This window comes from Pseudophryne corroboree, unplaced genomic scaffold (assembly GCF_028390025.1).
Source record: "Pseudophryne corroboree isolate aPseCor3 unplaced genomic scaffold, aPseCor3.hap2 scaffold_493, whole genome shotgun sequence".
Taxonomy (NCBI): Eukaryota; Metazoa; Chordata; class Amphibia; order Anura; family Myobatrachidae; genus Pseudophryne; species Pseudophryne corroboree.
Window position 1 is genome coordinate 451257 of NW_026970100.1, and position 20441 is coordinate 471697.

General features: G+C 47.9%; 24 non-coding genes and 2 pseudogenes across 24 annotated transcripts; 5 read left to right on the forward strand and 21 right to left on the reverse strand.

Moving 5' to 3' along the window:
• Window positions 1-201: 201 nt before the first annotated feature.
• Window positions 202-364, reverse strand: LOC135029783 (U1 spliceosomal RNA). Its single transcript, XR_010225877.1, has one exon. It is a non-coding gene; the product is annotated as a U1 spliceosomal RNA (small nuclear RNA).
• A 152-nt stretch (window positions 365-516) lies between these two features.
• Window positions 517-680, reverse strand: LOC135029771 (U1 spliceosomal RNA). Its single transcript, XR_010225865.1, has one exon. It is a non-coding gene; the product is annotated as a U1 spliceosomal RNA (small nuclear RNA).
• Window positions 681-1365: 685 nt separating this feature from the next.
• On the reverse strand, window positions 1366-1517 carry LOC135029869 (U1 spliceosomal RNA; annotated as a pseudogene).
• A 152-nt stretch (window positions 1518-1669) lies between these two features.
• LOC135029763 (U1 spliceosomal RNA) lies at window positions 1670-1833 on the reverse strand. Its single transcript, XR_010225858.1, has one exon. It is a non-coding gene; the product is annotated as a U1 spliceosomal RNA (small nuclear RNA).
• Window positions 1834-2507: 674 nt separating this feature from the next.
• Window positions 2508-2670, reverse strand: LOC135029784 (U1 spliceosomal RNA). Its single transcript, XR_010225878.1, has one exon. It is a non-coding gene; the product is annotated as a U1 spliceosomal RNA (small nuclear RNA).
• A 152-nt stretch (window positions 2671-2822) lies between these two features.
• LOC135029782 (U1 spliceosomal RNA) lies at window positions 2823-2986 on the reverse strand. The gene has a single exon (XR_010225876.1). It is a non-coding gene; the product is annotated as a U1 spliceosomal RNA (small nuclear RNA).
• Window positions 2987-3660: 674 nt separating this feature from the next.
• On the reverse strand, window positions 3661-3823 carry LOC135029800 (U1 spliceosomal RNA). The gene has a single exon (XR_010225894.1). It is a non-coding gene; the product is annotated as a U1 spliceosomal RNA (small nuclear RNA).
• A 152-nt stretch (window positions 3824-3975) lies between these two features.
• Window positions 3976-4139, reverse strand: LOC135029886 (U1 spliceosomal RNA). The gene has a single exon (XR_010225959.1). It is a non-coding gene; the product is annotated as a U1 spliceosomal RNA (small nuclear RNA).
• A 674-nt stretch (window positions 4140-4813) lies between these two features.
• On the reverse strand, window positions 4814-4976 carry LOC135029785 (U1 spliceosomal RNA). Its single transcript, XR_010225879.1, has one exon. It is a non-coding gene; the product is annotated as a U1 spliceosomal RNA (small nuclear RNA).
• Window positions 4977-5128: 152 nt separating this feature from the next.
• LOC135029793 (U1 spliceosomal RNA) lies at window positions 5129-5292 on the reverse strand. Its single transcript, XR_010225887.1, has one exon. It is a non-coding gene; the product is annotated as a U1 spliceosomal RNA (small nuclear RNA).
• A 2719-nt stretch (window positions 5293-8011) lies between these two features.
• On the reverse strand, window positions 8012-8175 carry LOC135029760 (U1 spliceosomal RNA). The gene has a single exon (XR_010225855.1). It is a non-coding gene; the product is annotated as a U1 spliceosomal RNA (small nuclear RNA).
• A 691-nt stretch (window positions 8176-8866) lies between these two features.
• Window positions 8867-9008, reverse strand: LOC135029835 (U1 spliceosomal RNA; annotated as a pseudogene).
• A 153-nt stretch (window positions 9009-9161) lies between these two features.
• On the reverse strand, window positions 9162-9323 carry LOC135029946 (U1 spliceosomal RNA). Its single transcript, XR_010226018.1, has one exon. It is a non-coding gene; the product is annotated as a U1 spliceosomal RNA (small nuclear RNA).
• A 614-nt stretch (window positions 9324-9937) lies between these two features.
• LOC135029827 (U1 spliceosomal RNA) lies at window positions 9938-10100 on the reverse strand. The gene has a single exon (XR_010225916.1). It is a non-coding gene; the product is annotated as a U1 spliceosomal RNA (small nuclear RNA).
• Window positions 10101-10252: 152 nt separating this feature from the next.
• Window positions 10253-10416, reverse strand: LOC135029764 (U1 spliceosomal RNA). The gene has a single exon (XR_010225859.1). It is a non-coding gene; the product is annotated as a U1 spliceosomal RNA (small nuclear RNA).
• Window positions 10417-11086: 670 nt separating this feature from the next.
• LOC135029825 (U1 spliceosomal RNA) lies at window positions 11087-11249 on the reverse strand. Its single transcript, XR_010225914.1, has one exon. It is a non-coding gene; the product is annotated as a U1 spliceosomal RNA (small nuclear RNA).
• A 152-nt stretch (window positions 11250-11401) lies between these two features.
• LOC135029758 (U1 spliceosomal RNA) lies at window positions 11402-11565 on the reverse strand. The gene has a single exon (XR_010225853.1). It is a non-coding gene; the product is annotated as a U1 spliceosomal RNA (small nuclear RNA).
• Window positions 11566-12236: 671 nt separating this feature from the next.
• LOC135029849 (U1 spliceosomal RNA) lies at window positions 12237-12399 on the reverse strand. Its single transcript, XR_010225935.1, has one exon. It is a non-coding gene; the product is annotated as a U1 spliceosomal RNA (small nuclear RNA).
• A 152-nt stretch (window positions 12400-12551) lies between these two features.
• On the reverse strand, window positions 12552-12715 carry LOC135029850 (U1 spliceosomal RNA). The gene has a single exon (XR_010225936.1). It is a non-coding gene; the product is annotated as a U1 spliceosomal RNA (small nuclear RNA).
• Window positions 12716-13386: 671 nt separating this feature from the next.
• Window positions 13387-13549, reverse strand: LOC135029830 (U1 spliceosomal RNA). Its single transcript, XR_010225919.1, has one exon. It is a non-coding gene; the product is annotated as a U1 spliceosomal RNA (small nuclear RNA).
• Window positions 13550-16468: 2919 nt separating this feature from the next.
• LOC135029823 (U1 spliceosomal RNA) lies at window positions 16469-16631 on the reverse strand. The gene has a single exon (XR_010225912.1). It is a non-coding gene; the product is annotated as a U1 spliceosomal RNA (small nuclear RNA).
• A 144-nt stretch (window positions 16632-16775) lies between these two features.
• On the forward strand, window positions 16776-16891 carry LOC135029884 (U5 spliceosomal RNA). The gene has a single exon (XR_010225957.1). It is a non-coding gene; the product is annotated as a U5 spliceosomal RNA (small nuclear RNA).
• Window positions 16892-17161: 270 nt separating this feature from the next.
• LOC135029888 (U5 spliceosomal RNA) lies at window positions 17162-17277 on the forward strand. The gene has a single exon (XR_010225961.1). It is a non-coding gene; the product is annotated as a U5 spliceosomal RNA (small nuclear RNA).
• A 286-nt stretch (window positions 17278-17563) lies between these two features.
• Window positions 17564-17679, forward strand: LOC135029899 (U5 spliceosomal RNA). The gene has a single exon (XR_010225972.1). It is a non-coding gene; the product is annotated as a U5 spliceosomal RNA (small nuclear RNA).
• Window positions 17680-17953: 274 nt separating this feature from the next.
• Window positions 17954-18069, forward strand: LOC135029880 (U5 spliceosomal RNA). Its single transcript, XR_010225953.1, has one exon. It is a non-coding gene; the product is annotated as a U5 spliceosomal RNA (small nuclear RNA).
• Window positions 18070-18344: 275 nt separating this feature from the next.
• On the forward strand, window positions 18345-18460 carry LOC135029914 (U5 spliceosomal RNA). Its single transcript, XR_010225986.1, has one exon. It is a non-coding gene; the product is annotated as a U5 spliceosomal RNA (small nuclear RNA).
• Window positions 18461-20441: the final 1981 nt, after the last annotated feature.

A 20441-nucleotide genomic window follows, 5' to 3' on the forward strand; every position in this document is an offset into this window, starting at 1 on the left:
CAGAGCTGCTCTGTAAGGCAAGTAAAAGGGTGTGGGCCCTGCAGCACTACCTGTAGTTCGCATTGTGCATTGGAAGGCACAAAGTAAGCAGACGGGAGGAGAAGTCAGGATAGTGCACAAGGGTATAGAAGGGAGCGGCTGAAGAAAAGAGAAGTGGAAACAGACAGCAAACTAGGCTGGAGAGAGACCTGAGACAAAGAGATCTGAATTATACGAGAGCCGACCAGGGGAAACACAAATTATGCAGTCAAGTTTCCCACATTTGGGGAAATCGCAGGGGCAGCACACCCAGAGTGCAATGGGTGAGCCTTGCCCTGGGAGAAGCACCTTCATGATCATAGTATCTCACCTGGCAGGTAAGTAGGAGTTGGGCTAGAGCTGGGGAGGGTCGCTGCTCGGGTTCCCCCCTGTGAAGTGAAGGAGATCCAACTGAGGCAGCACCAGGGAACTCTCGAAAGAAGAACAAGGCTAGAGGAAGATCTGAGACAAAGAAATCTGACTTTTACCAGAGCTGACCAGAGGAAAGCACAAACACAGTCCCCCACTACCACAAATAATGCAGTCGAGTTTCCCACATTTGGGAAAATCACAGGGGTCAGCATACCCAGAATGCAATGAATGAACCTCACCCTGGGAGAACAATCTTCATGACCATGGTATCTCCTATGCAAAATAAGTATGATTTGGGATAGGGCTGGTGAGGGCCGCTGCTCAGGCACATCTCTGTCAAGTAAAGGAGATTCAACTGAGGCAGCACAAGGGAACTCTCATCTGGGGACAACAACTGCAGGGAGAACACATATTTTCAGATGAACATGGGAGGGCAGAAGGCTGCCTAATACTGAAGCACCCCCAAACAACAAACCAAATGCAACAACTAGTGCAAGCATTCCTGGGGGAAGTTCTGCAGAAGATGGATTTGCATACGGTGATGTCATCCAAGCAGTGGGTCAAAGTTGGCTTCAACCCTCATCTGCATATGAAAAGAGAAAAGGGGCGTGCAGGGCATGGCGGCCTTTTGCGGTGCTTGGATGACCCCTAGTTCGCATTAAACACCTCCACCCTCCTTCGGTGTGGGGCTCATGTTGGCTATGCCCCAGCCCCTGAAGCATTCAAGCTGATTTCTTGCAGCAGCTGGGCACTGTAACAGCTCCAGAGCTGCTCTGTAAGGCAAGTAAAAGGGTGTGGGCCCTGCAGCACTACCTGTAGTTTGCATTGTGCATTGGAAGGCACAAAGTAAGCAGATGGGAGGAGAAGTCAGGATAGTGCACAAGGGTATAGAAGGGAGCGGCTGAAGAAAAGAGAAGTGGAAACAGACAGCAAACTAGGCTGGAGAGAGACCTGAGACAAAGAGATCTGAATTATACGTGAGCCGACCAGGGGAAACACAAATTATGCAGTCAAGATTCCCACATTTGGGGAAATCGCAGGAGCATCACACCCAGAGTACAATGGGTGAGCCTTGCCCTGGGAGAAGCACCTTCATGATCATAGTATCTCACCTGGCAGGTAAGTAGGAGTTGGGCTAGAGCTGGGGAGGGTCGCTGCTCGGGTACCCCCCTGTAAAGTGAAGGAGATCCAACTGAGGCAGCACAAGGGAACTCTCGAAAGAAGAACAAGGCTAAAGGAAAATCTGAGACAAAGAAATCTGACTTTTACCAGAGCTGACCAGAGGAAAGCACAAACACAGTCTCCCACTACCACAAATAATGCAGTCAAGTTTCCGACATTTGGGGAAATCACAGGGGTCAGCATACCCAAAATGCAATGAATGAACCTCACCCTGGGAGAAAAATCTTCATGACCATGGTATCTCCTATGCAAAATAAGTATGATTTGGAATAGGGCTGGGGAGGGCCGCTGCTCATGCACATCTCTGTCAAGTAAAGGAGATTCAACTGAGGCAGCACAAGGGAACTCTCATCTTGGGACAACAACTGCAGGGAGAACATATATTTTCAGATGAACATGGGAGGGCAGAAGGCTGCCTAATACTGAAGCACCCCCAAACAACAAACCAAATGCAACAACTAGTGCAAGCATTCCTGGGGGAAGGCCTGCCGCAGATGGATTTGCATATGGTGATGTCATCCAAGCAGTGGGTCAAAGTTGGCTTCAATCCTCGTCTGCATATGAAAAGAGAAAAGGGGCGTGCAGGGCATGGTGGCCTTTTGCGGCGCTTGGCTGACCCCTAGTTTGCATTAAACACCTCCACCCTCCTTTGGTGTGGGGCTCATGTTGGCTATGCCCCAGCCCCTGAAGCATTCAAGCTGATTTCTTGCAGCAGCTGGGCACTGTAACAGCTCCAGAGCTGCTCTGTAAGGCAAGTAAAAGGGTGTGGGCCCTGCAGCACTACCTGTAGTTCGCATTGTGCATTGGAAGGCACAAAGTAAGCAGACGGGAGGAGAAGTCAGGATAGTGCACAAGGGTATAGAAGGGAGCGGCTGAAGAAAAGAGAAGTGGAAACAGACAGCAAACTAGGCTGGAGAGAGACCTGAGACAAAGAGATCTGAATTATACGAGAGCCGACCAGGGGAAACACAAATTATGCAGTCAAGTTTCCCACATTTGGGGAAATCGCAGGGGCAGCACACCCAGAGTGCAATGGGTGAGCCTTGCCCTGGGAGAAGCACCTTCATGATCATAGTATCTCACCTGGCAGGTAAGTAGGAGTTGGGCTAGAGCTGGGGAGGGTCGCTGCTCGGGTTCCCCCCTGTGAAGTGAAGGAGATCCAACTGAGGCAGCACCAGGGAACTCTCGAAAGAAGAACAAGGCTAGAGGAAGATCTGAGACAAAGAAATCTGACTTTTACCAGAGCTGACCAGAGGAAAGCACAAACACAGTCCCCCACTACCACAAATAATGCAGTCGAGTTTCCCACATTTGGGAAAATCACAGGGGTCAGCATACCCAGAATGCAATGAATGAACCTCACCCTGGGAGAACAATCTTCATGACCATGGTATCTCCTATGCAAAATAAGTATGATTTGGGATAGGGCTGGTGAGGGCCGCTGCTCAGGCACATCTCTGTCAAGCAAAGGAGATTCAACTGAGGCAGCACAAGGGAACTCTCATCTGGGGACAACAACTGCAGGGAGACCACATCTTTTCAGATGAACATGGGAGGGCGGAAGGCTGCCTAATACTGAAGCACCATCAAATATCAAACCATATGCAACAACTAGTACAAGCACTCCTGGGGGAAGGTCTGCAGCAGACGGATTTGCATATGGTGATGTTATCCAAGCAGTGGGCCAAAGTTGACTGGAACCCTCATCTGCATATGAAAAGAGAAAAGGGGCATGCAGGGCATGGCGGCCTTTTGCAGTGCTTGGATGACCCCTAGTTCGCATTAAACACCCCCACCCTCCTTTGGTGTGGGGCTCATGTTGGCCATGCCCCATCCCCTGAAGCATTCAAGCTGATTTCTTGCAGCAGCTGGGCACTGTAACAGCTCCAGAGCTGCTCTGTAAGGCAAGTAAAAGGGTGTGGGCCCTGAAGCACTACCTGTAGTTTGCATTGTGCATTGGAAGGCACAAAGTAAGCAGACGGGAGGAGAAGTCAGGATAGTGCACAAGGGTATAGAAGGGAGCGGCTGAAGAAAAGAGAAGTGGAAACAGACAGCAAACTAGGCTGGAGAGAGACCTGAGACAAAGAGATCTGAATTATACGAGAGCCGACCAAGGGAAACACAAATTATGCAGTCAAGTTTCCCACATTTGGGGAAATCGCAGGGGCAGCACACCCAGAGTGCAATGGGTGAGCCTTGCCCTGGGAGAAGCACCTTCATGATCATAGTATCTCACCTGGCAGGTAAGTAGGAGTTGGGCTAGAGCTGGGGAGGGTCGCTGCTCGGGTACCCCCCTGTAAAGTGAAGGAGATCCAACTGAGGCAGCACAAGGGAACTCTCGAAAGAAGAACAAGGCTAGAGGAAAATCTGAGACAAAGAAATCTGACTTTTACCAGAGCTGACCAGAGGAAAGCACAAACACAGTCCCCCACTACCACAAATAATGCAGTCAAGTTTCCCACATTTGGGGAAATCACAGGGGTCAGCATACCCAAAATGCAATGAATGAACCTCACCCTGGGAGAACAATCTTCATGACCATGGTATCTCCTATGCAAAATAAGTATGATTTGGAATAGGGCTGGGGAGGGCCGCTGCTCATGCACATCTCTGTCAAGTAAAGGAGATTCAACTGAGGCAGCACAAGGGAACTCTCATCTGGGGACAACAACTGCAGGGAGAACACATATTTTCAGATGAACATGGGAGGGCAGAAGGCTGCCTAATACTGAAGCACCCCCAAACAACAAACCAAATGCAACAACTAGTGCAAGCATTCCTGGGGGAAGTTCTGCAGAAGACGGATTTGCATACGGTGATGTCATCCAAGCAGTGGGTCAAAGTTGGCTTCAACCCTCATCTGCATATGAAAAGAGAAAATGGGCGTGCAGGGCATGGCGGCCTTTTGCGGTGCTTGGATGACCCCTAGTTCGCATTAAACACCTCCACCCTCCTTTGGTGTGGGGCTCATGTTGGCCATGCCCCATCCCCTGAAGCATTCAAGCTGATTTCTTGCAGCAGCTGGGCACTGTAACAGCTCCAGAGCTGCTCTGTAAGGCAAGTAAAAGGGTGTGGGCCCTGCAGCACTTCCTGTAGTTTGCATTGTGCATTGGAAGGCACAAAGTAAGCAGACTGGGGGAGAAGTCAGGATAGTGCACAAGGGTATAGAAGGGAGCGGCTGAAGAAAAGAGAAGTGGAAACAGACAGCAAACTAGGCTGGAGAGAGACCTGAGACAAAGAGATCTGAATTATACGAGAGCCGACCAGGGGAAACACAAATTATGCAGTCAAGTTTCCCACATTTGGGGAAATCGCAGGGGCAGCACACCCAGAGTGCAATGGGTGAGCCTTGCCCTGGGAGAAGCACCTTCATGATCATAGTATCTCACCTGGCAGGTAAGTAGGAGTTGGGCTAGAGCTGGGGAGGGTCGCTGCTCGGGTTCCCCCCTGTGAAGTAAAGGAGATCCAACTGAGGCAGCACCAGGGAACTCTCGAAAGAAGAACAAGGCTAGAGGAAGATCTGAGACAAAGAAATCTGACTTTTACCAGAGCTGACCAGAGGAAAGCACAAACACAGTCCCCCACTACCACAAATAATGCAGTCGAGTTTCCCACATTTGGGAAAATCACAGGGGTCAGCATACCCAGAATGCAATGAATGAACCTCACCCTGGGAGAACAATCTTCATGACCATGGTATCTCCTATGCAAAATAAGTATGATTTGGGATAGGGCTGGTGAGGGCCGCTGCTCAGGCACATCTCTGTCAAGTAAAGGAGATTCAACTGAGGCAGCACAAGGGAACTCTCATCTGGGGACAACAACTGCAGGGAGACCACATCTTTTCAGATGAACATGGGAGGGCGGAAGGCTGCCTAATACTGAAGCACCATCAAATATCAAACCATATGCAACAACTAGTACAAGCACTCTTGGGGGAAGGTCTGCAGCAGACGGATTTGCATATGGTGATGTTATCCAAGCAGTGGGTCAAAGTTGACTGGAACCCTCATCTGCATATGAAAAGAGTAAAGGGGCATGCAGGGCATGGCGGCCTTTTGCAGTGCTTGGATGACCCCTAGTTCGCATTAAACACCCCCACCCTCCTTTGGTGTGGGGCTCATGTTGGCCATGCCCCATCCCCTGAAGCATTCAAGCTGATTTCTTGCAGCAGCTGGGCACTGTAACAGCTCCAGAGCTGTTCTGTAAGGCAAGTAAAAGAGTGTGGGCCCTGCAGCACCACCTGTTGTTCGCATTGTGCGTTGGAAGGCACAAATTAAGCAGACGGGAGGAGAAGTCAGGATAGTGCGCAAGGGCATTCTTTTCTCTTAGTCCGGGGGCAAGGCTTCAAAATGGGGTCTGCAACGGAGGAGACACAGGGGGCGTGGTCACAGCAGCTTTTCTCTACAGTCTGCACCAGCAGGAGCCTACACCATTTTTTATGATCACGCTGAACTGCAGTGCGACTGCAATTACAGCATGGTCAAGAAGGGAGGCGTCATGCTGGGTGGCCATGCCCTGTCACTGTGCAGGAGCCAGCACCGCTCACACACTAGTCCCCGGGTGCAGCCCCCAACCCCCGGGACTCCCGGAGCAACAAAATGTAGATTCAGGCCACCAGGCCACGCCCCTACCTATGAAACCATGCCTCCTTTTTACCATTGCGCTGTTTATCTGCGCGCACTGCATTACAATCTCCCTCGCCACCTCTCTGGGTCTCACCAGTGATAGTGACACCTCTGCCATGCTTGTAGCAGCTGGTCCTAAGATCTACGCCTCAAGCCCTGAGTGTTTGCCCTTGTGACTTGTTGATCATCATAGCGAAGCAGATGCTTACAGAAAACTGCAGGGGCTTAGACTGAAAATAAAAAAATTGATGGGTATAAGGTAGAGAGGAGCGGGTTCGGTTCTCCGAGAACCGAATTCCCCACGAACTCCACGTGGTTAACACTGGTCCGAGGCAGGCTCGGTTGTTCCCGCCTGACTCGGAAAACCTGAACAAGGGAAAATGTCATCATCCCGCTGTCGGATTCTCGCGAGATTCGGATTCCATATAAAGAGCTGCGCGTTGCTGCCATTTTTACTCGTGCATTGAAGAGAGAGCGGAGAGGACGTGGCTATGTTCTCTCAGTGGAAATCTCAATATCAGTGCTCAGTATCAGTGGTTACTTATTGCTGCTCAGTAATACTAGTAGTGTGTCTCTCCTGCTCAGTGTCAGTTCTCAGTAGTATCCTCATCAGTGCTCAGTATCACTGCTCATTGTCTTGTGCTGCATTGTGGTGCTCAGCATACTACAGTACATTACTAATAGTCCAGTGCTGCATCTTGCTGCTCAGTGTCAGTTCTAGTATCCTCATCAGTGCTCACTATCACTGCTCATTGCATTGTGGTGTTCTGTATACTACAGTAACATAGTAATATAGTATATATAGAGGAGCGGGTTCGGTTCTCAGAGAACCGAATTCCCGACGAACTCCACGTGGTTTACACTGGTCCGAGGCAGGCTCCGTTGTTCCCGCCTTACTCGGAAAACCTGAACAAGGGAAAATGTCATCATCCCGCTGTCGGATTCTCGCGAGATTCGGATTCCATATAAAGAGCTGCGCGTTGCCGCCATTTTTACTCGTGCATTGAAGAGAGAGCGGAGAGGACGTGGCTATGTTCTCTCAGTGGAAATCTCCATATCAGTGCTCAGTATCAGTGGTTACTTATTGCTGCTCAGTAATACTAGTAGTGTGTCTCTCCTGCTCAGTGTCAGTTCTCAGTAGTATCCTCATCAGTGCTCAGTATCACTGCTCATTGTCTTGTGCTGCATTGTGGTGCTCAGCATACTACAGTACATTACTAATAGTCCAGTGCTGCATCTTGCTGCTCAGTGTCAGTTTTAGTATCCTCATCAGTGCTCACTATCACTGCTCATTACATTGTGGTGTTCTGTATACTACAGTAACATAGTAATATAGTAACATATAGTAACATAGTTTTTGAGGTTGAATAGAGGCAAATTGCCCATCGTGTTCAACCTGTTTTAAGTTGTGATGATTCTACATACTTGCTGAATAATGTTTTATGACTAGTTAGCTACTATAACTCATGTTACCCCCGGATTAACCATGTTGATATTTTAAGTATTATAACCTTGGATAGCTTTTTCATTCAGAAATGTATCCATTCCTTTTTTAAATCCAATTACAGAGTCCGCCATTACCACCTTCCCTGGCAGGGAATTCCACATCCTGATTGCCCTAACAGTGAAGATCATAGTATCTCACCTGGCAGGTAAGTAGGAGTTGGGCTAGAGCTGTGGAGGATTGCTGCTCGTGCACCCCCTGTCAAGTGAAGGAGATCCAACTGAGGCAGCACAAGGGAACTCTCGAAAGAAGAACAAGGCTAGAGGAAGATCTGAGACAAAGAAATCTGACTTTTACCAGAGCTGACCAGAGGAAAGCACAAACACAGTCCCCCACTACCACAAATAATGCAGTCGAGTTTCCCACATTTGGGGAAATCACAGGGGTCAGCATACCCAGAATGCAATGAATGAACCTCACCCTGGGAGAACAATCTTCATGACCATGGTATCTCCTATGCAAAATAAGTATGATTTGGGATAGGGCTGGGGAGGGCCGCTGCTCAGGCACATCTCTGTCAAGTAAAGGAGATTCAACTGAGGCAGCACAAGGGAACTCTCATCTGGGGACAACAACTGCAGGGAGAACACATATTTTCAGATGAACATGGGAGGGCAGAAGGCTGCCTAATACTGAAGCACCCCCAAAAAACAAACCAAATGCAACTACTAGTGCAAGCATTCCTGGGGGAAGGCCTGCAGCAGATGGATTTGCATATGGTGATGTCATCCAAGCAGTGGGTCAAAGTTGGCTTCAACCCTCGTCTGCATATGAAAATAAAAAAGGGGTGTGCAGGGCATGGCGGCCTTTTGCGGCGCTTGGATGACCCCTAGTTCGCATTAAACACCTCCACCCTCCTTCGGTGTGGGGCTCATGTTGGCTATGCCCAAGCCCCTGAAGCATTCAAGCTGATTTCTTGCAGCAGCTGGGCACTGTAACAGCTCCAGAGCTGCTCTGTAAAGCAAGTAAAAGGGTGTGGGCCCTGCAGCACTACCTGTATTTTGCATTGTGCGTTGGAAGGCACAAAGTAAGCAGACGGGGAAGTCAGGATAGTGCACAAGGGCATAGAAGGGAGCGGCTCAAGAAAAGAGAAGTGGAAACAGGCAGCAAACTAGGCTGGAGAGGGACCTGAGACAAAGAGATCTAAATTATATAAGAGCCGACCAGGGGAAACACAAATTATGCAGTCAAGTGTCCCACATTTGGGGAAATCGCAGGAGCAGCACACCCAGAGTGCAATGGGTGAGCCTTGCCCTGGGAGAAGCACCTTCATGATCATAGTATCTCACCTGGCAGGTAAGTAGGAGTTGGGCTAGAGCTGGGGAGGGTTGCTGCTCGGGTACCCCCCTGTCAAGTGAAGGAGATCCAACTGAGGCAGCACAAGGGAACTCTCGAAAGAAGAACAAGGCTAGAGGAAAATCTGAGACAAAGAAATCTGACTTTTACCAGAGCTGACCAGAGGAAAGCACAAACACAGCCCCCACTACCACAAATAATGCAGTCGAGTTTCCCACATTTGGGGAAATCACAGGGGTCAGCATACCCAAAATGCAATGAATGAACCTCACCCTCGGAGAACAATCTTCATGACCATGGTATCTCCTATGCAAAATAAGTATGATTTGGGATAGGGCTGGGGAGGGCCGCTGCTCAGGCACATCTCTGTCAAGTAAAGGAGATTCAACTGAGGCAGCACAAGGGAACTCCCATCTGGGGACAACAACTGCAGGGAGAACACATATTTTCAGATGAACATGGGAGGGCAGAAGGCTGCCTAATACTGAAGCACCCCCAAACAACAAACCAAATGCAACAACTAGTACAAGCATTCCTGGGGGAAGTTCTGCAGAAGACGGATTTGCATACGGTGATGTCATCCAAGCAGTGGGCCAAAGTTGGCTGGAACCCTCATCTGCATATGAAAAGAGAAAAGGGGTATGCAGGGCATGGCGGCCTTTTGCGGCGTTGGATGACCCTTAGTTCGCATTAAACACCCCCACCCTCCTTCGGTGTGGGGCTCATGTTGGCTATGCCCCAGCCCCTGAAGCATTCAAGCTGATTTCTTGCAGCAGCTTGGCACTGTAACAGCTCCAGAGCTGCTCTGTACGGCAAGTAAAAGGGTGTGGGCCCTGCAGCACTACCTGTAGTTTGCATTGTGCATTGGAAGGCACTTAAGAAAAGAGAAGTGGAAACAGACAGCAAACTAGGCTGGAGAGAAACCTGAGACAAAGAGATCTGAAGTATACGAGAGCCGACCAGGGGAAACACAAATTATGCAGTCAAGTTTCCCACATTTGGGGAAATCGCAGGAGCAGCACACCCAGAGTGCAATGGGTGAGCCTTGCCCTGGGAGAAGCACCTACGTGATCATAGTATCTCACCTGGCAGGTAAGTAGGAGTTGGGCTAGAACTGGGGAGGGTCGCTGCTCGGGTACCCCCCTGTCAAGTGAAGGAGATCCAACTGAGGCAGCACAAGGGAATTCTCGAAAGAAGAACAAGGCTAGAGGAAGATCTGAGACAAAGAAATCTGACTTTTACCAGAGCTGACCAGAGGAAAACACAAACACAGTCCCCCACTACCACAAATAATGCTGTCGAGTTTCCCACATTTGGGGAAATCACAGGGGTCAGCATACCCAGAATGCAATGAATGAACCTCACACTGGGAGAATAATCTTCATGACCATGGTATCTCCTATGCAAAATAAGTTTGATTTGGGATAGGGCTGGGGAGGGCCGCTGCTCAGGCACATCTCTGTCAATTAAAGGAGATTCAACTGAGGCAGCATAAGGGAACTCTCACTGGGGACAACAACTGCAGGGAGAACACATATTTTCAGATGAACATGGGAGGGCAGAAGGCTGCCTAATACTGAAGCACCCCCAAACAACAAACCAAATGCAACAACTAGTGCAAGCATTCCTGGGGGAAGGCCTGCAGCAGATGGATTTGCATATGGTGATGTCATCCAAGCAGTGGGTCAAAGTTGGCTTCAACCCTCGTCTGCATATGAAAAGAGAAAAGGGGCGTGCAGGGCATGGCGGCCTTTTGCGGCGCTTGGATGACCCCTAGTTCGCATTAAACACCTCCACCCTCCTTCGGTGTGGGGCTCATGTTGGCTATGCCCCAGCCCCTGAAGCATTCAAGCTGATTTCTTGCAGTAGCTGGGCACTGTAACAGCTCCAGAGCTGCTCTGTACGGCAAGTAAAAGGGTGTGGGCCCTGCAGCACTACCTGTAGTTTGCATTGTGCATTGGAAGGCACAAAGTAAGCAGACGGGAGAAGTAAGGATAGTGCGCAAGGCCATAGAATGGAGCGGCTTAAGAAAAGAGAAGTGGAAACAGACAGCAAACTAGGCTGGAGAGAGACCTGAGACAAAGAGATCTGAATTATACGAGAGCCGACCAGGGGAAACACAAATTATGCAGTCAAGTTTCCCACATTTGGGGAAATCGCAGGAGCAGCACACCCAGAGTGCAATGGGTGAGCCTTGCCCTGGGAGAAGCACCTACGTGATCATAGTATCTCACCTGGCAGGTAAGTAGGAGTTGGGCTAGAGCTGGGGAGGGTCGCTGCTCGGGTACCCCCCTGTCAAGTGAAGGAGATCCAACTGAGGCAGCACAAGGGAATTCTCGAAAGAAGAACAAGGCTAGAGGAAGATCTGAGACAAAGAAATCTGACTTTTACCAGAGCTGACCAGAGGAAAACACAAACACAGTCCCCCACTACCACAAATAATGCTGTCGAGTTTCCCACATTTGGGGAAATCACAGGGGTCAGCATACCCAGAATGCAATGAATGAACCTCACACTGGGAGAATAATCTTCATGACCATGGTATCTCCTATGCAAAATAAGTATGATTTGGGATAGGGCTGGGGAGGGCCGCTGCTCAGGCACATCTCTGTCAAGTAAAGGAGATTCAACTGAGGCAGCATAAGGGAACTCTCATCTGGGGACAACAACTGCAGGGAGAACACATATTTTCAGATGAACATGGGAGGGCAGAAGGCTGCCTAATACTGAAGCACCCCCAAACAACAAACCAAATGCAACAACTAGTGCAAGCATTCCTGGGGGAAGGCCTGCAGCAGATGGATTTGCATATGGTGATGTCATCCAAGCAGTGGGTCAAAGTTGGCTTCAACCCTCGTCTGCATATAAAAAGAGAAAAGGGGCGTGCAGGGCATGGCGGCCTTTTGCGGCGCTTGGATGACCCCTAGTTCGCATTAAACACCTCCATTCTCCTTCGGTGTGGGGCTCATGTTGGCTATGCCCCAGCCCCTGAAGCATTCAAGCTGATTTCTTGCAGTAGCTGGGCACTGTAACAGCTCCAGAGCTGCTCTGTACGGCAAGTAAAAGGGTGTGGGCCCTGCAGCACTACCTGTAGTTTGCATTGTGTATTGGAAGGCACAAAGTAAGCAGACGGGAGAAGTAAGGATAGTGCGCAAGGCCATAGAATGGAGCGGCTTAAGAAAAGAGAAGTGGAAACAGACAGCAAACTAGGCTGGAGAGAGACCTGAGACAAAGAGATCTGAATTATACGAGAGCCGACCAGGGGAAACACAAATTATGCAGTCAAGTTTCCCACATTTGGGGAAATCGCAGGGGCAGCACATCCAGAGTGCAATGGGTGAGCCTTGCCCTGGGAGAAGCACCTTCATGATTATAGTATCTCACCTGGCAGGTAAGTAGAAGTTGGGCTAGAGCTGGGGAGGGTCGCTGCTCGGGCACACCCCTGTCAAGTGAAGGAGATCCAACTGAGGCAGCACAAGGGAACTCTCGAAAGAAGAACAAGGCTAGAGGAAGATCTGAAACAAATAAATCTGACTTTTACCAGAGCTGACCAGAGGAAAGCACAAACACAGTCCCCCACTACCACAAATAATGCAGTTGAGTTTCCCACATTTGGGGAAATCACAGGGGTCAGCATACCCAGAATGCAATGAATGAACCTCACCCTGGGAGAACAATCTTCAAGACCATGGTCTCTCCTATGCAAAATAAGTATGATTTGGGATAGGGCTGGGGAGGGCCGCTGCTCAGGCGCATCTCTGTCAAGTAAAGGAGATTCAACTGAGGCAGCACAAGGGAACTCTCATCTGGGGACAACAACTGCAGGGAGAACACATATTTTCAGATGAACATGGGAGGGCAGAAGGCTGCCTAATACTGAAGCACCCCCAAACAACAAACCAAATGCAACAACTAGTGCAAACATTCCTAGGGGAAGGCCTGCAGCAGATGGATTTGCATATGGTGATGCCATCCAAGCAGTGGGTCAAAGTTGGCTTCAACCCTCGTCTGCATATGAAAAGAGAAAAGGGGCGTGCAGGGCATGGCGGCCTTTTGCGGCGCTTGGCTGACCCCTAGTTCGCATTACACACCTCCACCCTCCTTCGGTGTGGGGCTCATGTTGGCTATGCCCCAGCCCCTGAAGCATTCAAGCTGATTTCTTGCAGCAGCTGGGCACTGTAACTGCTCCAGAGCTGCTCTGTACGGCAAGTAAAAGGGTGTGGGCCCTGCAGCACTACCTGTAGTTTGCATTGTGCGTTGGAAGGCACGAAGTAAGCAGACGGGAGAAGTCAGGATAGTGCGCAAGGGCATAGAAGGGAGCGGCTCAAGAAAAGAGAAGTGGAAACAGACAGCAAACTAGGCTGGAGAGAGACCTGCGACAAAGAGATCTGAATTATACGAGAGCCGACCAAGGGAAACACAAATTATGCAGTCAAGTTTCCCACATTTGGGGAAATCGCAGGGGCAGCACAACCAGAGTGCAATGGGTGAGCCTTGCCCTGGGAGAAGCACCTTCATGATCATAGTATCTCACCTGGCAGGTAAGTAGGAGTTGGGCTAGAGCTGGGGAGGGTCGCTGCTCGGGTACCCCCCTGTCAAGTGAAAGAGATCCAACTGAGGCAGCACAAGGGAACTCTCGAAAGAAGAACAAGGCTAGAGGAAGATCTGAGATAAAGAAATCTGATTTTTACCCGAGCTGACCAGAGGAAAGCACAAACACAGTCCCCCACTACCACAAATAATGCAGTTGAGTTTCCCACGTTTGGGGAAATCACAGGGGTCTAGAGATTCACAAGAAGAAAAGTCCCTGTATTGGGCACACGCGGACAAATATACTTACTTAAAGTCAAATATCTGTTACGATAGATGACCACTAATTTTAAAATATAACTTTTATTATTATTACTTAAGACATTAGCGAAATATAGTGCATGTGAATTGTGATTAACGTGAATGAATTTATGTGAATAAATTTAATAAAGTGAATTAAAAAGCTTCGCCACTGTAATGATGTATTTCTTCACTGTCTCCAATGTTTTAAACAGTGTTTGAGTGTTAGTAACAACTATAGTTGCCAGATGTCTTGCAATGATACATTTGTATCCAGGAGTAAACAACTCCTACATGTGACTTAATAATACCACCACTTATGTAATTTTGACTTCGTATTGACAGTGTGCGCATCACTGACTATATTTTGCGATAATTAAATGGTGGGCCACAATATCTAGTTGCCTCCTCTGAATAGTGTATTGATTGCTTTGCTGCTAGCGGGATAATATCCCTGTGCCTCTGTCCTAAATGATTATATGATACTTTGTGTGTTATTTTCTCCTTGAAATGCCCTTATAGCTGTCTGACAGAAAATTCTCAGACAGATGGGGCTGGAAATTATTCTCTACACATGTGTATCTTTGATAATAGTCTTTACTATATGGGAGTGGGTCCTATATCGACATCACTTGCACATATGTTTATTATGCATTTACCATACAGTCACTGTTTTTTTATGATTTTACTCAACATCTGTTATGCACATGTGTAGTTTGTTGAACAATTTTTACCAAATACTTGTCCTTAATGTTCAAGCAATTGTGTCTTTAATATCACAGCCAAAGTGCTCATAAGGCAATCACCCCTATATATTATGACATTTCCTTATATCCCATTTACCACTTTTATAATAGGGCAGTTAGTTATTCAATATTGTATGCAGTGCATATGTTTCTAATAATAGATAGTGCCTGTTAATTCATCCACACTATAGCTGGGATTAATATGTGTCCCCTCTATAGTCTGCCACTACTACATAAAGTGTTGTCGGGCCGGCACAGTGGGATTTTATAAACTTTTTTCCAGTGCAGTGAAGACGTCAGTTCCTTCCCGCAGTGTATATCAGCGGGAGCAAGTGACAATATAGTGTCCCCTTAATATTTGGCTGTTTTTGTATTAAGTATTAGGGTCAGCACACTGAGACCTTAATAGAAAGTCCCAGTGTAGCAATGCCCTCAATTCCTTCCCACACGGTATGTCTGCAGGAAGCCGCTAGCCGCGGCTCTCCCGTATGAGACCACCCGTGTGGCTAAGTATACTGTGTAGCGGCCGTCTCCCGTGTAATCAGCACACAGGGGAACCCGCAGCAGCAGCACTGATTCTAGCCACGTGGCCAGGTATACTATGTAGCGGTCGTCTCCCGTGCAATCAGCACATAGGGGGACCCGCTGCAGCAGCACTAATTTTAGCCGTGTGGCTAGGTACACTATACAGCGGCCGTCTCCCGTGCAATCAGCACACAGGGGGACCCGCTGCAGCAGCACTAATTTTAGCCATGTGGCTAAGTACTGTATACAGCGGCCGTCTCCCGTGCAATCAGCACACAGGGGGACCCGCTGCAGCAGCACTAATTTTAGCCGTGTGGCTAAGTACAGTATACAGCGGCCGTCTCCCGTGCAATCAGCACACAGGGGGACCCGCTGCAGCAGCACTAATTTTAGCCGTGTGGCTAAGTACACTATACAGCGGCCGTCTCCCGTGCAATCAGCACACGGGGGGACCCGCTGTAGCAGCACTAATTCTAGAGGCAATATTTAAACAAGCTAGGCAAACAATAGTTGTACAGTGGCTAAACTACAATAAAAGAACACATAGTGAACGTGTCCGATCCCTAACGATCGTTTCGCATTTGCTTATTCATAGGAAAAACTCACAGGGGTCAGCATACCCAGAATGCAATGAATGAACCTCACACTGGGAGAACAATCTTCATGACCATGGTATCGCCTATGCAAAATAAGTATGATTTGGGATAGGGCTGGGGAGGGCCGCTGCTCAGGCACATCTCTGTCAAGTAAAGGAGATTCAACTGAGGCAGCACAAGGGAACTCTCATCTGGGGACAACAACTGCAGGGAGAACACATATTTTCAGATGAACATGGGAGGGCAGAAGGCTGCCTAATACTGAAGCACCCCCAAACAACAAACCAAATGCAACAACTAGTGCAAGCATTCCTGGGGGAAGGCCTGCAGCAGATGGATTTGCATATGGTGATGTCATCCAAACAGTGGGTCAAAGTTGGCTTCAACCCTCGTCTGCATATGAAAAGAGACAAGGGGCGTGCAGGGCATGGCGGCCTTTTGCGGCGCTTGGATGACCCCTAGTTCGCATTACACACCTCCACCCTCCTTCGGTGTGGGGCTCATGTTGGCTATGCCCCAGCCCCTGAAGCATTCAAGCTGATTTCTTGCAGCAGCTGGGCACTGTAACTGCTCCAGAGACGCTCTGTAAGGCAAGTAAAAGGGTGTGGGCCCTGCAGCACTACCTGTAGTTTGCATTGTGCGTTGGAAGGCACGAAGTAAGCAGACGGGAGAAGTCAGGATAGTGCGCAAGGGCATAGAAGGGAGCGGCTCAAGAAAAGAGAAGTGGAAACAGACAGCAAACTAGGCTGGAGAGAGACCTGAGACAAAGAGATCTGAATTATACGAGAGCCGACCAGGGGAAACACAAATTATGCAGTCAAGTTTCCCACATTTGGGGAAATCGCAGAAGCAGCACACCCAGAGTGCAATGGGTGAGCCTTGCCCTGGGAGAAGCACCTTCATGATCATAGTATCTCACCTGGCAGGTAAGTAGGAGTTGGGCTAGAGCTGGGGAGGGTCGCTGCTCGAGCATCCCCCTGTCAAGTAAAGGAGATTCAACTGAGTCAGCACAAAGGAACTCTCATCTGGGGACAACAACTGCAGGGAGAACACATATTTTCAGATAAAAATCTTGGTCATGCTCTGGTTTCTCTTCAGAACGAACAAATCTTTCGCCTTTTACTAAAGATTTCCGTGGAGAGGAGCAAAACCGAGTTTTATCTCAATTTTTGCATGCCCCATCTTTTTGGGGTTTCTTTTATCGGTTTAAAGATAGAATGAGTGTGCTTTAATGTAAGCTCATTTGCATAGAAATGACAGTAAATGTTTGTTTCTTTTCAAACAGAACTTTCTTGACCATGCTACTTGATTGAAAGATCTGGGAGCACATGGAATACAGTACAAACCATGCTTATAGCAAGGAGAAGACAGGTGAGAAATCTGCTTTCTTTCAAATTGGGCGCTCACTTTGATCTGAATGAGGACTGCTGGCACGGCACTCAGGCGACAGGTGGAATCTTGGTCATGCTCTGGTTTCTCTTCAGAACGAACAAATCTTTCGCCTTTTACTAAAGATTTCTGTGGAGAGGAGCAAAACTGAGCTTTATCTCAATTTTTGCATGCCCCATATTATTGGGGTTTCTTTTATCAGATTAAAGACAGAACGAGTGTGCTTTCTTGTTAGCTTTAATGTAAGTTTATTTGCATAACAATGACAATAAATGTCTGTTTCTTTTCAAGCAGAACTTTCTTGACCATACTAATTGCTTGAAAGATCTGGGAGCACATGGAAAAGAGTACAAACCATGCTTATAGCAAGGGGAAGTCTGGTGAGAAATCTGCTTTCTTTCTTTCAAATTGGGTGCTCATTTTGAGCTGAATGAGGACTGCTGGCATGGCACTCAGGCGACAGGTGGAATCTTAGTCATGCTCTGGTTTCTCTTCAGAACGAACAAATCTTTCGCCTTTTATTAAAGATTTCCGTGGAGAGGAGCAAAACTGAGTTTTATCTCAATTTTTGCATGCCCCGTCTTATTGGGGTTTCTTTTATCAGTTTAAAGATAGAACGAGTGTGCTTTAATGTAAGCTCATTTGCATAGAAATGACAGTAAATGTTTGTTTCTTTTCAAACAGAACTTTCTTGACTATACTAATTGCTTGAAAGATCTGGGAGCACATGGAAAAGAGTACAAACCATGTTTATAGCAAGGGGAAGCCTGGTGAGAAATCTGCTTTCTTTCTTTCAAATTGGGTGCTCACTTTGAGCTGAATGAGGACTGCTGGCATGGCACTCAGGCGACAGGTAGAATCTTGGTCATGCTCTGGTTTCTCTTCAGAACGAACAAATCTTTCGCCTTTTACTAAAGATTTCCGTGGAGAGGAGCAAAACTGAGTTTTATCTCAATTTTTGCATGCCCCATCTTATTGGGGTTTTATTTTATCGGTTTAAAGATAGAACGAGTGTGCTTTAATGTAAGCTCATTTGCATAGAAATGACAGTAAATGTTTGTTTCTTTTCAAACAGAACTTTCTTGACCACACTAATTGTTTGAAAGATCTGGGAGCACATGGAAAAGAGTACAAACCATGTTTATAGCAAGGGGAAGCCTGGTGAGAAATCTGCTTTCTTTCATTCAAATTGGGTGCTCACTTTGAGCTGAATGAGAACTGCTGGCATGGCACTCAGGCGACAGGTGGAATCTTGGTCATGCTCTGGTTTCTCTTCAGAACTAACAAATATTTCGCCTTTTATTAAAGATTTCCGTGGAGAGGAGCAAAACTGAGTTTTATCTCAATTTTTGCATGCCCCATATTATTGGGGTTTCTTTTATCAGTTTAAAGACAGAACGAGTGTGCTTTCTTGTTAGCTTTAATGTAAGTTTATTTGCATAACAATGACAGTAAATGTTTGTTTCTTTTCAAACAGAACTTTCTTGACCATGCTACTTGCTTGAAAGATCTGGGAGCACATGGAAAACAGTACAAACCATGCAGTATCACAAGAGCCTTTATTTGATCTTTCATGAAGATAGAGCAGAATTGAGGACACGTCAACAATTTCTGCCAAAGGTGGTTCATCTTTCCACATGGTGTCTTTGGCCACTGACACCTTCGTTGAGTCAAAGTCTCTGGCTGTGGTCAGAACTTTGAAAATTTATGTCACCAGAACGGTTCAGATTAGGAAAACAGAGGCTCTGTTTGTCCTGTATGCTCCCAACAGGATTGGGTGTCCTGCTTCCATGCAGACCATTATGCGCTGGATCTGTGGTAAGATTCAGCATGCTCATTCCACGGCAGGATTGCCGTTACTGAATTAGGTGAAGACCCATTCTACTAGAAAGGTGGGTTCATCCTGGGCAGCTGGTCGGGGAGTCTCGGCATTGCAACTTTGCAGAGCAGCTATTTAGTAAACACTTTTGCTGAGTTTTACAAGTTTGATACCTTGGCTGATGATAACCTCAAGTTGGGTCATTCGGTGCTGCAGAGTCGTACGCACTCTCCCACCCGTTCAAGAGCTTTGGTATAACCCCATGGTTCTTAATGTGACCCCAGCATCCTCTAGGTCGTATGAGAAAATAGGATTTTAATACCTACCGGTAAATCCTTTTCTCTTAGTACGTAGAGGATGCTGGGCACCCGTCCCAGTCCATACTGTGTCTGCAGTTATTACTTGTGGTTATACACATGTTGTGTTACGGTTCTGGTCAGCTTTTTGCTGCAATTGTTCATGCCGTTGGCTTGTGTTCTGTTGAATGCCACGTTCTGCGGCATGCTTAAGGTGTGAGCTGGTAAGATGCTCACCTTAGTTTAACAATAAATCCTTTCCTCGAAATGTCCGTCTCCCTGGGCACAGTTCCAATAACTGGATTCTGGAGGAGGGGCAAAGAGGGAGGAGCCAGTTCACACCCTTTGAAAGTCTTAAAGTGCCCATGTCTCTTGCGGATCCCGTCTATACCCCATGGTTCTTAATGTGACCCCAGCATCCTCTATGGACTAAGAAAAAAGGATGCCCTTGTGTACTATCCTGACTTCTCCTCCCGTCTGCTTACTTTGTGCCTTCCAACGCACAATGCGAACTACAGGTGGTGCTGCAGGGCCCACACCCTTTTACTTGCCTTACAGAGCAGCTCTGGAGCTGTTACAGTGCCCAGCTGTTGCAAGAAATCAGCATGAATGCTTCAGGGGATGGGGCATGGCCAACATGAGCCCCACACCAAAGGAGGGTGGGGGTGTTTAATGCGAACTAGGGGTCATCCAAGCACTGCAAAAGGCCGCCATGCCCTGCATGCCCCTTTTCTCTTTTTATATGCAGATGAGGGTTCCAGCCAACTTTGGCCCACTGCTTGGATGACATCACCGTATGCAAATCCGTCTGCTGCAGACCTTCCCCCAGGAATGCTTGTACTAGTTGTTGGATATGGTTTGATATTTGATGGTGCTTAAGTATTAGGCAGCCTTCCGCCCTCCCATGTTCATCTGAAAAGATGTGGTCTCCCTGCAGTTGTTGTCCCCAGACGAGAGTTCCCTTGTGCTTCCTCAGTTGAATCTCCTTAACTTGACGGGGGAGGGGCTGCCCGAGCTGCCACCCTCCCCAGCCCTATCCCAACTCATACTTATTTTACATATTAGATCTCTTGATCATGAAGATTGTTCTCACAGGGTGAGGTTCATCCATTATATTTTAAAATAGGAAGGTACAAATTACATATTTGAATTGCATCTATGTGCTGGATTCAAATGCCCCCCCCCCTTCCTTTCTCAATTGTGCCCGTCAGCAGCTATTCTTAGGTTGCTGCCAATGGGT